The sequence below is a fragment of the Rattus rattus genome, chromosome 3 (genome assembly GCF_011064425.1).
Source record: "Rattus rattus isolate New Zealand chromosome 3, Rrattus_CSIRO_v1, whole genome shotgun sequence".
NCBI lineage: Eukaryota > Metazoa > Chordata > Mammalia > Rodentia > Muridae > Rattus > Rattus rattus.
Window position 1 is genome coordinate 54641501 of NC_046156.1, and position 13521 is coordinate 54655021.

General features: G+C 46.9%; 1 pseudogene; it reads right to left on the reverse strand.

The window, feature by feature from the left end:
- Nucleotides 1-12833: 12833 nt before the first annotated feature.
- LOC116897581 lies at nt 12834-12938 on the reverse strand (annotated as a pseudogene).
- Nucleotides 12939-13521: the final 583 nt, after the last annotated feature.

Consider the following 13521-nt stretch of genomic DNA (forward strand, 5'->3'; position numbering starts at 1 on the left):
CCTCTTAAGCTGTCTCAATCTCTCAATCTGCCTTCAGTGCCAATAGACTAAATCATGAAAGAATCTGTCCTCGTGTGTGTGTGTGTGTGTGTGTGTGTGTGTGTGTGTGTGTGTGTGTGTGTGTAAATCTGGCATGTATGCTGAGAAAACAACTCACAAAGGAATCAACTCTCTCCTGCTACGTAGGTTTAGAAGACCAAAGTCAGTCAGATCATCAGTCTTGGTGGCAAGTGCCTTTATTCATTGAGTCATCTTCCTGCTCTAGAACCTTATTTTATTTTATTTGATGTGGTCAGGGTCTCATTATGCAGTCCTAGTTGACCTGGATTCACTTTGTAGACCAGGCTAGCCTAGAATTCAGAGATCTGCCTCTGCCTCCCCCTCCCAGAGTGCTGGTATTAAAGACATATGCACCACACCCAGCAAGAGACTTTATTTTGAAGATCATTCGGACAGAAAAATTAATTCAGCAAGTTGTCTACAAACCCAAAGAATAAAAGATAGTAAACAAGCTGTGTGTGAACTAACCCAGCTGTGAGAATCGTGTTTAATAGCAGGAACTGCGGCAGTTAAGAACGTGGAATCATCTGCTTTGTGGAGGATGATGGAAGAGGAGAGATATTTTGTGCAGTCCCAGAGTCAGAAGAGTCACTTAGACCCTATGAACTCTACCTAGAAAGGCACAGGAAGACCAGATTGCAGTGTGCCTAGCACTCAAATGTCAATCAACCCCACCCCCAGCAAGAGAGCCCAAGAGCTCCCACAGTACCTTACCTCACAGCACCCAGAGAGATAAAATACTGTCAAAATGACACAAGAAGGTCTGGAGAGATGACTCAGCACCAGCTGCTCTTCCGGAGGACAGGGGTTTGATTCCAGCACCCATGCTGGCGTCTCATACGGAGCTGTAACTCCAGCTCCAGGGGACCTGATGCCCTCTTCTGGTTTCCAGGTGCCCATGCATACACACATATGCAGGCAAAGCACTGATACCCAGTAAGTTATTAAAACAAAAGACAAGGAAGAGTAAAATCCATGAGAAATCCATATCAATTACAGGAAATACAGTTTATAATTTAAAGTATTCTCACATTGAAACTTCAAGTTCAGGTAGTGATTTCCTTCAAGTACTTAAGGAAGAAATAAAGCCACTTCTGTGTAATCTAAGGGAAAAAGAGAGAAAGAAGAAAGAAACTCCTCTCACTTATGAGGTCAAGCTTACACACACAATATAATATTTACAATATATTATATAATAATATAGTATATTTATATGTTTATATTATAAATTATATGTTTCCATATATATGTACATATAATATAAATATAATATATATAAAAGAAAAAGAAAATAAAACTAAATACCAATATCCATCATGAATATACAAATAAAAGTTCTTAGTAAATATTGAAAACCTAACTCAACAATAATATTTACTTATTCAGGGAGCTCATCCCAGAAATGCAATATTGGTTTAACATTCAAAACTAAAGCTGCAATTCACCATGTTAAGAGAATTGAAGAGAAACCTTCTGTTTCAAGAGATACAGAAAAAAAAATTTGGTAAAATTCTGCTCACGAATGCATGAAGATATTTAATCAGCAACGTGATAAACAACATCTATGGAAAGCCTGTGGCTAATGTCATGCTCAATGGTAAGGAATTAAATGATTGCTCTCAAAAATCAAGAAAAAGACAATATCCACTTTCATCTCTTCTGTTGAATGTTGAATCCTGGAATTCAGCTAAAAGGAAGGAAGGAAGGAAGGAGGGAGGAAGAAGAAGAGAATGAGGAAGGAAGGAAGGAAGGAAGGAAGGAAGAAAGAAAGAAAGAAAGAAAGAAAGAAAGAAAGAAAGAAAGAAAGACCATTGAGGCACATGTATGGGCACACATGCACACACACAGAGCTGTATATACACATGCACACATATGTACAGCTAGACACACATATATATACACACAGGCCATGTTCATGTAAAATTCTAAGGAGTTATAAAGAGAAATCAGTCTATAATGCCAGCACTCAGGAGGCTGAAGCAAAAGAATCTTGAGCCAGAGGCCAGCCTGGGCTGCTGTTGTTTTAAATCTCTCCAAAAACAGTTCCCAGAACTGACCAATGAGTGAGACTAGCAATGTATTGAACCCTGTGACAAACCTCAGGGCCTCAGGAGACAGCAGCAGTCCGGTGGGTAGGGTGATTGCTATTCAACCTTGGATCCCAGCCCCTGTGTTAATCTGGCTTAGTGGCACCCCACCCCCAACCCCTCCACCCCACTCCCACCCCACCTGGTAACCACAGCATTGGAGAAGCAGGGAGCAAGCAGCTCCCAGGAGGCTGACAAACCACAGAGGCAAGTGACAGACTGTCTCGAAGACCAAGTGACAGGAGAGGATACTCTGTATCAACCTCTGGCCTCCGAGCATGCATAGCCTCAAACCCACACTTGTGCACAAATATGCATACACACACACACACACACACACACACACACACACGCACACACTGATTTCTTTTTTCTTTGCCACGATCTTGCTATTCACCACACTCTGCCCTCAAAATGGATATCTTCCTTCCTCATCTTCGCTGAATACTGGCATTATAACCATGTATCACTGTACCTGGCATCAATCATAACTCTATAGATAGCAACAAATGACCAGAGTTTGGAATCTTTAAGACTTTTTATTGATTATTTGTGAATTTCTCATCATGCACCCCAATCCCACTCATCCCTGTGCCTCCATCTCTGCCCTCTGCCCTTACAACCTCCCCACCAAAAGAAAACAAAAAATAAAAGCATTTCTCCTCGGAAGCTGTGGTGTGTCGCACAGTGCACCCTTTTGAAGCTTTACTTGCGACTGATCATTGCAGTGAGTCATTGTTCTGGTTTGAGGCCTCTGGCTTCTGCTACACTCTCAAGACTGTCACCAGGACTCCTCTCATAGCCAATTGTGACCCCTGTGTCATGGAGATCCTAAAGCTTTGGTTCTGCAAGATTAGCCCCTTGCTGTGCTGCAGCAGCTCCTGGATGAGGTAGATGCTGGGGTGGGCCAGCGCAAGCCCTGGATCTGGGGCTGGTTAGCATCTGAGTTAGCTCTCCTGCACTCACACCATCAGGACCAGCTCTCCCCTGTGCCCAGGCCCTCAGGGCCAGCTCTCCTGCACTCGTGCCACCAGTTTCCGAGATAGCTTCAAAAACATGAAGTACTAAGAAGTAATTGCACAGAGATACCTGTGAACCATATATGATGAAAGCTGCAACCCAGAGCAGAGAAAAGCTCGCACGGTCTCAGTAAACAAGCGCGACTTCGAAGCGAGGATTCCATACTGTGAAGGTGCCAGGTTTGAACATATTGAAACGTCCCACACTGACCTGCAGCCTGTGATGCGCTCACAGATTCTTTTTTCCTGAGACAGGGTCTCTTTCTGTAGCCCTGGCTGTCGTGGAGCTCGATCTGTAGACAATGGTGCCCTCCAACTCACAGAGATGCGCCTGCCTCTGCCTCCCAAGTGCTGGACTAAAAGCATGCACCGCCACCACCCAGATTACTCACACATTTCCTTCCTTCCTTCCTTCCTTCCTTCCTTCCTTCCTTTTTCTTTCTTTCTTTTTAAGATTTATTTATTTATTTATTCACTTATTATAAGTACACTGTAGCTGTCCTCAGACACACCAGAAGAGGGCATCGGACCCCATTGTAGATGGTTGTGAGCCACCATGTGGTTGTGGGGAATTGAACTCAGAACCTCAGGAAGAGCAGTCAGTGCTCTTAACCACTGAGCCATCTCTCCAGCCCACTCACACATTTCTTAAAAGAACCCACTTTGGGTTTGTTTTGCTTTGTTTTGCTTGTCTGACAAAAATTGAAAAGTTGACTCTAAAATTTGCATATGCATGTTGCAGAAATTTGATCCACTATGAACCCCGAGATTGTGTCATTTACTGGAAATGCCTGTTTCTAGTTGTGGTATGGTTGTGCCTTTGCACATGCCTTTAATCCAAGAGTTTTCTGATTGAATATGGTAAACAGGATTAAATAAAGTCAACCACAGTCAGGGGCGGAGCAAGCAACCTGCTGACAGGAAGTGAACATAGGGAAAACCGTAAGTAGCAAGAGGGAGTCAGGAGACCGGATGGAGAGAAGCACAGGAAGTAGAAGGGAGGGACATTCAGTTTGAAGGAATCTTTTTTTTCTTTTTTTGAGACAGCTATGAGAAAGGGGCATTCCTGTTGGGATGTAGGCTGAGGAAGAAGGTCAGCTGGGTGCTTTCTCTGCCTCTCTGAGCTAGCAGGCTTTTACCTCAGCATCTGGAATTCTGCATCTTCATTGGTAAAACCGAATGATTGAGATTTTGTTTTAAAACATGCAAAAGATGTGAAAAAGCCAAAGGAGTTTTGGAAAATCACAACAAAGCTAGATTGGAAAATTTCCAGGGAGGAATTTTTGAGACTGGTTCTCTCTATATAGCCCTGGCTGTCCTGGAACTCACGATGTAGTCTAGGCTGGCCTTCAACTCACAGAGATTCTCCTGCTTCTCAACAAATGCTGGGATTAAAGGCAGTTGCTACTGAAGGACCAGGAGAAATTCAGACCCCCTGGCAAACAGAGTAGAGCCAAAAATGTATGTCAGCCAGTTCAGTGACTCTGCTCCAGGAACCTGACTGACCACAGAACTGATGATTACACCAGCCGGTTCAGCAACTCTCTCCCAGGAACTAGCTGATCATAAAGTTAGATTACAATCTTGAAAACAATCTTGAGAAACATGAAGCATCTCCTTGTGATTTTTCACTGGTATTCTTGACATTTTCCAATGATGGCATCCCTACCCCCTTGGGTTGTGGCTTCTTCCTTTAAATACCCCTTCTCCCAGCTACTTGGGGTCAAACTCCTCTACCCCTGCGTGGGATACGAGTCTCGACCCCAGTGCACTGGTTCCTATCAATAAACCTCATGTGATTACAGCAAGGACGGTCTCTCGTGAGCTCTTTGGGGAGTGGGGGGAGTCGATTCATCCCGAGACTTGAGTGAGGGTCTCCTGGTTCTGGGGGTCTTTCACTACCATGACTGGCTTAGGAGAAAAATCTTATCAGATTTTTGGTAAATGGTGATTTGTTAGGAAACAAGAAGCTCTTACCATAAAAAAAAAAAAAAAACTGACAAGTGAGACTTGCTCGGATTCTAAGATGCTGTTTTATATGAGGTCCCATTAAAGGCATCAGTGCTCCAGTTCAAAGATAGAGTGCTTCTTGCCTAGTACGCAAAAGGGTCTGGGTTCAGTCCCCAGCTCCGGGAGTTGGGAGAGGAGCCTCATTAATAACATAAAAGTGAAGCCTCGAGCCCTGTCTCAGCGGTCAGACAAGGTCAGACCTGGGGAACCTCACATGATGGGAGGAGAGTCTAACCTGCAGCCTCCTTTCTTTCCCTTCACTTCCATCAGGCTCGCTGTCTCTCTGCGGAGGTTCCAGAGCCCTGAGCAGCGTGATCTGATTCAGCCCCACTCCTCAAACAGCTTTGTCACAGTAGATAGTGAAGCAGAGCAATTGCTCTGGTCTCTGAGAGGAGAGCGATGGAGCCCTTGATCTCTGTGTACAGGTTGTGTGTGTGTGTGTGTGTGTGTGTGTGTGTGTGTGTGTGTGTGTGTGTGTGTGTGTGTGTGTTTGCACATGCGTGCTATCGTGTACAGACACCCTACACAGGTCATCCAGCTAGGTGGATTTTTACCTACTGAGCCATCTCATCAGCCCTGAAATAAACGTTTTAAAACCAATGTTAGTTTTCACTGATTCATAATCAGGAAACAAAAATGAATTATCTTCAGCATATTGGTTACAAGGATGGAAACTCGCTTTAGTCGAAGGAAAGACTGCTGGCCTCTGAAGCAACGTGACCTGAGGCACGTGACCATTAGGGCAGTTGGTCTCAGGAACAGTCTCCCCCAACCCCACACTCGACTCCTCCCCCGTTCCAGCTCTGCACACTTGGCTCAAAACTCAACACTTTATAGCTGAGCTCCACTTCCGTCTAGTCTCTCTCTAGGAGCACCAATAGCCACCCAAGAGTCCCTACTTAGCCGCACGAGTGCCTTTCCCAGGGTCGATGCATTAGGCCAAGACAAGGCGAGAAAGTTCCAGCTGAAAAGCATAGCCCAGGTCAGCCCTTTTCGCTGCTGGGGATGTGAAGGAATACCAGCACAAATTCTAAGTTCCTTTTCCCATCCTGGGCTAGCTCTACCAGGTGTCCATTGTCTCTCCCTCCTGAGCGCACCCAGCACAGGGCCACAGCCTAAACTGAGCTTCCTAGAGTCACTGGCCCCTTAGTTCAGTCATTTGCCAACTGTGTAGCCCATAGGAGATGCCAAGGACAAAGCAGGAGATGCAGTTCCTGTTTCCGGCTTTAGCTCTCAATAACTCTTTACAGCGGAGGAAACCTCGCCTCTGGGACCTTTTAGGGGATGGACAGAGAATCCCCGAGAAAAGCAGGGTAGAGACCTTTGCTAGAGGGAAAATGTGCACCTTGGGAATTCCTCAAAAATTCAAAGTCATGTACTTTTCCTTTGATTCACAATTAAAGGACTGCCCCAGCCCCCTACTACCCAGCTCCCCAACCCCAGTCCCCCAATCCCCAACCCCCTCCCCCCCAGCTCACCCCCAGTCCCCGCCAGCCCGGTGGAGGCCACAAAGATCTATCCTTCTACCTCACGTTGTTGTATGAGCATTTAAAACTAGTTATCCTTGCTGGGGATGTAGATCAATGATAAAACGCTCACCTACCATGCAAATGGTCCTGCTTTCAACCCCCAGTACTACGAAAATAGACAATTGGATTTGTTTTGTATTTTCCTTTCTAATTAATCAAAGTCTCTTTCTCTAAGGTATTTATGTTCCCAAAGTTAAACTCGGAGTCATGTGGAAAGCTAATTTCTACAAAAGCTGCTTGTTAACCAATATGGAAATGAGGGGAGGGGTGGTTGTTTCAGCCAGATAGATTAGGAACTGGGGACATTCCAGGCACCCAGATGACTTATATCACATTTATAAATGCATCTTTTCTATAACAAGCTATAACAATGACGTCCCCTGGTTCTTCAATTAGTGAGCACTTTCAACCTCTGCGGGCACTAAAATCTCAGGAAGCCACATCTGAGACACAGCTATGGATGCGCTCATCCCAGAATGCAGTGCGATATGGCTTGGCCTTTGTTGTGCAGATGATGTGCGTAGGACAGTGATACTGAAATCTTAATTCCTACTTCTTCGTACCTGTCAGCCAACCCCTCCCCCTCCCTTTTAAATCAGGAGGGAGGGAGCTAACCTCTTCTGCATTTCCCAAAAGAGATGAACGATGCCCAACACAGGCACACAGCAGATACAAACGCGCACTCGGAAATGCATCCACATTTATACTCAATTTACATGAAAGACAGGCCGTGCTTTTTTTTTACCCTAACAAAAGGAATGCTTACTAGAGAATTCCTTAAAAATACATTAAAGGCTCTGTTAAATTGAAGAATCACACTGTGCATGGATATATATAATTATCACATGTGACTCCAAGACAAGATGATGATTTTTAAAAAAGAAATTTTTTAAAAATCACATTACTTTTGTATTAAAGTAACCAAGATTCGATTTACATGCAGCGTCTGGAGGACATGTCTGTGTGTGAAGACAGCCACGCTTGGGAAGATTTGACAACAAATCCTATTCACGGCATCAAAATTCTTGCTGGAGCATCAGCCTCATTCTTAGGAAGAGCTTGGGGGGGCTGTGAGGGGGAGACACCTGAGCCCCAGACTCCTTTCCAGTTCTGTGATGAGTCCTTATATTTTGCTGATCACCCTTCAGGTCTTGGACGCAGTTTGCATCTGGCTGGTGGCAGTTTCGGGGAACGTGGCCCAGCAGACTGGAAATTTACAAAGCTCCTGGAAAAGCTATTTGCTGAGCTTACATCAACTATGCCTGACTAGGCTGAGACAGCTGCAGCTTCGCATCGCCTGCGGGTGCAGATGGTGATCCTGACGTGCGGCCAGGGCTGGCTGCATACCGCACACCACAGACCCCTCCACCACCAGGCTGGCTCCTCCGGCAGAGCTGCAGGGGGCCTGCACCCCACTCCAGCCATTCTGTCATGGCATGGTGGTAGAGAAGGGTCCGGGAGGAAGGGCTTATTCAGCTGCTACCTTCCCCACGGCACATCCTGACACGGGTATGGAGGAAGCACGCACCTAAGCGCATAGAAGATTTCTAGCTACTACCCAAAATAGACAGGTCCCTCCAGTGACACAAGTCCTTCCTCCAGCACACTCAAAAGGTGTCAACCATCTAATTTAGTATCTCTGGCCCCTGCCAGTCTGATCTGTCTGCCTTCCCAAGCCTGAACAGAACTTCATCTTCCAGCAGCAAGCTTCTGTGGTCCCTCCTACCGTTCAGATCGGTCCTCTATGAGAGACAGCAATACTTAGCTTTGAGCTGTCCAAATGCTAGTTCGCACATTCATTCAACCAACATTCATGAAGCATCTACTAAGGTCTGTGTGCTAGGGGTACAGTGGTGAGAAAGTCCTGCGTTGGTAAATTATATTAACAGGCTCCTTCCTCTGTGAGGTGCCATCTTGTCAGCATCGGTGAGCAGGTACATACGGGAAAGATGGAGAGGTGGAGGCACTCAGAAGAGTAGACATATTCAAGTCCCAGTGGCACCATAGATCAGCTGATGTCTAGGTGGAAACCTGAAAGGTGAGTAGGCCTTCCGCAGGCCCAGAGGCACTAAGACAGGGACATGGAGTGGGCACTGGACACAGGAGGCCGGAGTTCCCAAGGACAACATCCCAGAGAATTGAAGCAAGTGCTGAAAAGAGATAGGAATGTATTCATTTGTGCTTTAACTTTTTAATGTAGATGTTTGCTGTCTCACTGTATTGTTTTTTCCTCTGTGTAAGACCCTGATTCTCCTGCATCTCCCTCCCGGATGTGAGCCACCACAACAGGTTTGTGTGACGATGGTGGGGAGTAAAGCCAGGCTTCATATATGCTAGACAAACACGCTACCCACTGAGCTACCCCAGCCCAAGGCTTAGTTCATTGTGTGAGCTTTCAAATGGTATCCAGATATGTCTCACCGCCATTTCCCCAAAGAATACTTGGTGAGATAAATGTCACTTCCACCTCCCCTGGCTTTGGGAGGACAGACAGTGGTCCCCTCCCCTGTGCAATGAGGATGAACTAGAGGGAAGGAGCAGGTCTGCAGGCTCCTAAAGGATTCACAGAGGGACATTTCTTGGAACTCAGTTTTCTTGAACTTCTCAACACAATTCAATACCCAGAACTCTGCCTGCTTCTCAAAACTCTCTCCCCTTTGATTTACAAGACACAGCCTTCTTCCTCCCAGCTCCCTCGCGTCTTCTGTCTTCTTGGTAATTCCCTTAACTCATCTCTCCAATGACCAACATGTGGTTGTTTCTAGCAGTGTACAGACAGATCCAGCCGAAGCAGCCCATGGTGGTTCTGAGGAGGGCCTACCAATTGCTATTCAAGACTTAGCTTCCAAAACTCATCCCTGTTTGTAGAGAACCCGCTTTGTACATGTCTTGGTAGGAAGCTGAGCTGCTGCCTCACCACAGAGACCAGAGATAGCTCAGCCAATCAAAGCTTCAGCCACACTCAGTCGAGATCTTTTCCAGATGACAACTGTAACAGCAGTCCCCAGAGACCATGGAGTGTCAGTAACACAAGATGCCACACCTGGGGCCAGTAGCGCCTCCAGAAACAGACACACACACACACACACACACACACACACACACACACACACACACACACACACACGTCCTGAGCATACTACTTCTTTCCAATTCTTTCTGTTTGCCTCACATGCCTACCTCTGCAGGCCTCAGTATCTGTTCAGTAAATCTTTTTCTGCTTAAATAAACTGGAATTAGGATCCATTCTAGTGAAAGGTTTCTGTCTATTCTGTCCCCTGGAGAGTTGATCCAAGGCTTTGTCGGAATCAGTGAGTTTTGAGGGATGGTCCTCAGGGCCCCAGTGGGAGGACAAAGCAGATCATAACGTGGGCTGAGGCTGAGCCCATGGGTTCCAGGTCAGCCTAAACAGCATAATGTGAACCTGTCTAGAAAATAAAATACAGAACCTTTAAAAAATATTTTTAGTTTTATTTTTTATTTTATGTATACGAGTGTTTTGATAAATGTATGTATACGCATCATAGTGGAGTCAGGAGAGGTATGGGATCCCCTGGAGCTGGAGTTCCAGATGGTTATAAGCCACCATGTGTGTGCTGAGAGCAGAGTCCTCTGCAAGAGCAGCTGAGCTCTCTCTCCTGACCCTAAAACACACTTTTTTTAAAAAGTAAATATTAAGTTTTAGTCTTAAATGTGCATTTTTCTAAAATCCTATATTTCTCAGTGGGGAGAGCTCATAAAGGCCTTCTGCTGAGGCCCGTAGGACGTGACTCCCTTCAGGCAAAGCATCTGTGTGGTGGCTTGGGTTGACGAATGAACACCACTTTCTTTATAGGACACCATTTGTCTTAGGGTTTTACTGCTATGAACAGACACCATGACCAAAGCAACTCTTATAAAGGCAAACATTTAATTGGGCCTGGCTTACAGTTTCAGAGGGTTGGTCCATTATTTTCATGGCAGAAAGCATGACAGCGTGCAGGCAGACGTGATGATGGAAGAGCCAAGAGTTCTACATCTTGATCCAAAGGCAGCCAAAAAAACTGTCACACTGGGTGCAGCTCAAGTCAATAAATCAATAAAATCAATAAATCAATACGGAGCACTCAATTTGAGGCATATAGAACTGAGTAGTACAGACATGGTCCCTGCCTCCAGGTGTCTATGGTCTATTGACATAAATATATATATATATATATATATATATATATATATATATATATATAATTGAAATTATTGTCTATGTTGTCAGGGGAAGAGTGGGGCACAGTGGGACACTGGGACTCCTCTTGGATATCCTGTGGTCGCCCTGTGTCATGGAGATCCTTCTTCATGACTCCAGCAATCCATCGATGGGGTGGATGTTGGAGCAGGCTAATTCAAAGCACTGGATCTGTGCCTGGGAGGTATCTGAGCTGGTCAGCCTGCTGGGCTCTCCTGCTCACACACCTTCAGGGTCAGCTCACAAGCAAAACCCACCAGGGCCAGCTTTACCCAGGCAAGGTGCTCTCCTGAGTGCTGCAGCTGGCGAGGGACATGGCCAGTTCTCCCACTCTCCTGACCCTGGGGCCAGCTCTCCTGCCTGCGTAGATGGCAGGGGATGAGGGAGGGAGGAGGGCGTCTCTCCTTGTCCATGCCACCCCCCCCTCAGACAAGAGGCACGACTGACTCCTCCACACTCACACCCTCAGGGACAGATCACCTGCAACCCCTACATCCAGGCCAGCTCTGCTGTGCCGTCCAGGTGAGGGGAAGAGCCAGCTCTCCCGCCTGCCATAGGTGGCAAGGGCCACGAGTGAGGCGGGACAGCTCTCCTTCACACGGGAGACTGTCGGTGCCTGAACCAACACAGTACCGAGTGCTGGGCGCAAGCCTGCAGGGTTAAGAAAAAACACACAGACTCAGGTCATTCGTGTCAAGAGAAGGCCAAATCCTTTGCTTTACTCACCACATATATACCCCCAGTTCACCGATGGAAAATTCCAGGAAGCACAGTGGGAAAAACCAGCTTAAGGCCTCAGGAACAAAAGACCAAATACGTGCCCCAAGTTTACTGGGGAAAAATCCAGGAATATCAGCCTAAGCCCCCAGGAACAAAGACTGAAGAACAAAAGACAGGAGTGAACCATCGCCCAGGTGTGTCGCCCAGGTGTGTCGCCAGGGTGGTACACCTGGGTGGTACACCTGGGCCAAGGCGTTCCTTTGTTAGGAACAAAAGGCTTCTACATCCATCAGCAGGGCTCAGCAGGAGTCAAACACTGTAGGGGACCCAGGAGGGTCTGAGAGAAGACAAGTGGAGGGCCAACTCTCCCACGCTCACATCCTCAACCCGAACCACAGCTCTTCTATGCTGCCCAGGCAAGGAGCAAGGCCTGTTTTCTGAGTGCTGCAGTAGGTGAGAGGCAGGGCCTGCTCTCAGGGCCCCTGGGTCAGGTCTCCTGCCTGCTGCAGATGGTGAGGGGTGAGGAGGGAAGAGAGCATCTCTTCCTCCTCTGTACCACTGCATGGAGACTAGCGGCAGGGCCAATCTCCCACACTGGCTAACATCCTGTGGTGGGAGGGTCACTCCCACCTCCTGCAATGTGTGCACTGTACAGGGCACTCTCCCTAGCACTTCAGCGGCTTAGGGGTGGGGTCAGCACTCCTGTTCTCATCCCCCAGGGTCAGCTCTTCCATGACACCCAGGTGAGAAGTAGAGCTAGTTCTGCACAATCCTCAGACATCACCATGCCCCTGAGTGGCAGGGGCTTCTTCCTGGCCTTTGGTGATAATAGACCCCTGAGACCCAGATGCGGCCCCCTGTGGTAGCACAGGCCAGGACACCACCACCGTCCCAGGTAGCATCACCAGCTTCTCACACCAGGCTGTTTCTCACTGCCCTTGAGTCTCCAGCTCTGCCTCTCTGCACTGTGCCCACATCCTTCTCTTTCTCTTTCTCCTCTATTTCACCACCACTTACTTGTTCTCTATAGTGATGACAGGAGTCTGAGAGTCTGGGTCAGCTCAGGAATGGTCTCTGGAGTGCTGTGCCAGACTGGTGTACTATGGCACCTGGCATGGTCATCTCAGGCATGGTCTGCCTCCACCCTCAGGGCCTGTGTAGAGCAATACTGGTGGATCACTTCAGGAATGTAGGCTACTAATGAGAGCATAGACTTAGCCTCTCTCCTCTCTGCCACCTAGTGGCCAACATGTGACATAGCAGTCACACTTGCACGGCTTCTAGGGGCAGAGATTTTAAATTTTTTATATTTATGTATTTAATTTTATGTGTATGGGTCTTTAGCCTGCATGTATGTCTGTGCGCTATATTCATTCTGAAGCCTAAAGAGGTCAGAAGAGGGGTCAGATCCTCTGGAACTAGAGCTACAGATGTGTGTGAGCCACTCTGTGGTTGCTGGGATTCAAACCCAAAACAGCCAGTGCTCTTAACCACTGAGCCATCTCTCCAGCCCCCAACCTGTTTGTTTGTTTGTTTGTTTGTTTTTGTTTGTTTGTTTTTCTTAATGTCAGCATTTAAATCCACAAAAATCCGTCTAAAACTCTGCTTCAGCTACATTCCGGAAACTTCATCATGGCGGGTGTGCAATTCCACTTAAGCTCAAGCATTTTCTAACTTCGCTCTTGAATTCCCTAGTGTTCTGCTGGTCACTTAGAAGTAGGCGGTTCCATTTCCCTAGATTGTGTATTGCCGTCAATTGCTGGCATCTGAGAGCACACTGTGTGCTCCACGGGTTTTAGGGCCGACCCTATGGTCTTTCTTGTGGGGATCACAGCACACCATCGAGAAAGCATTCAAATTTTGAAGATGGAAGG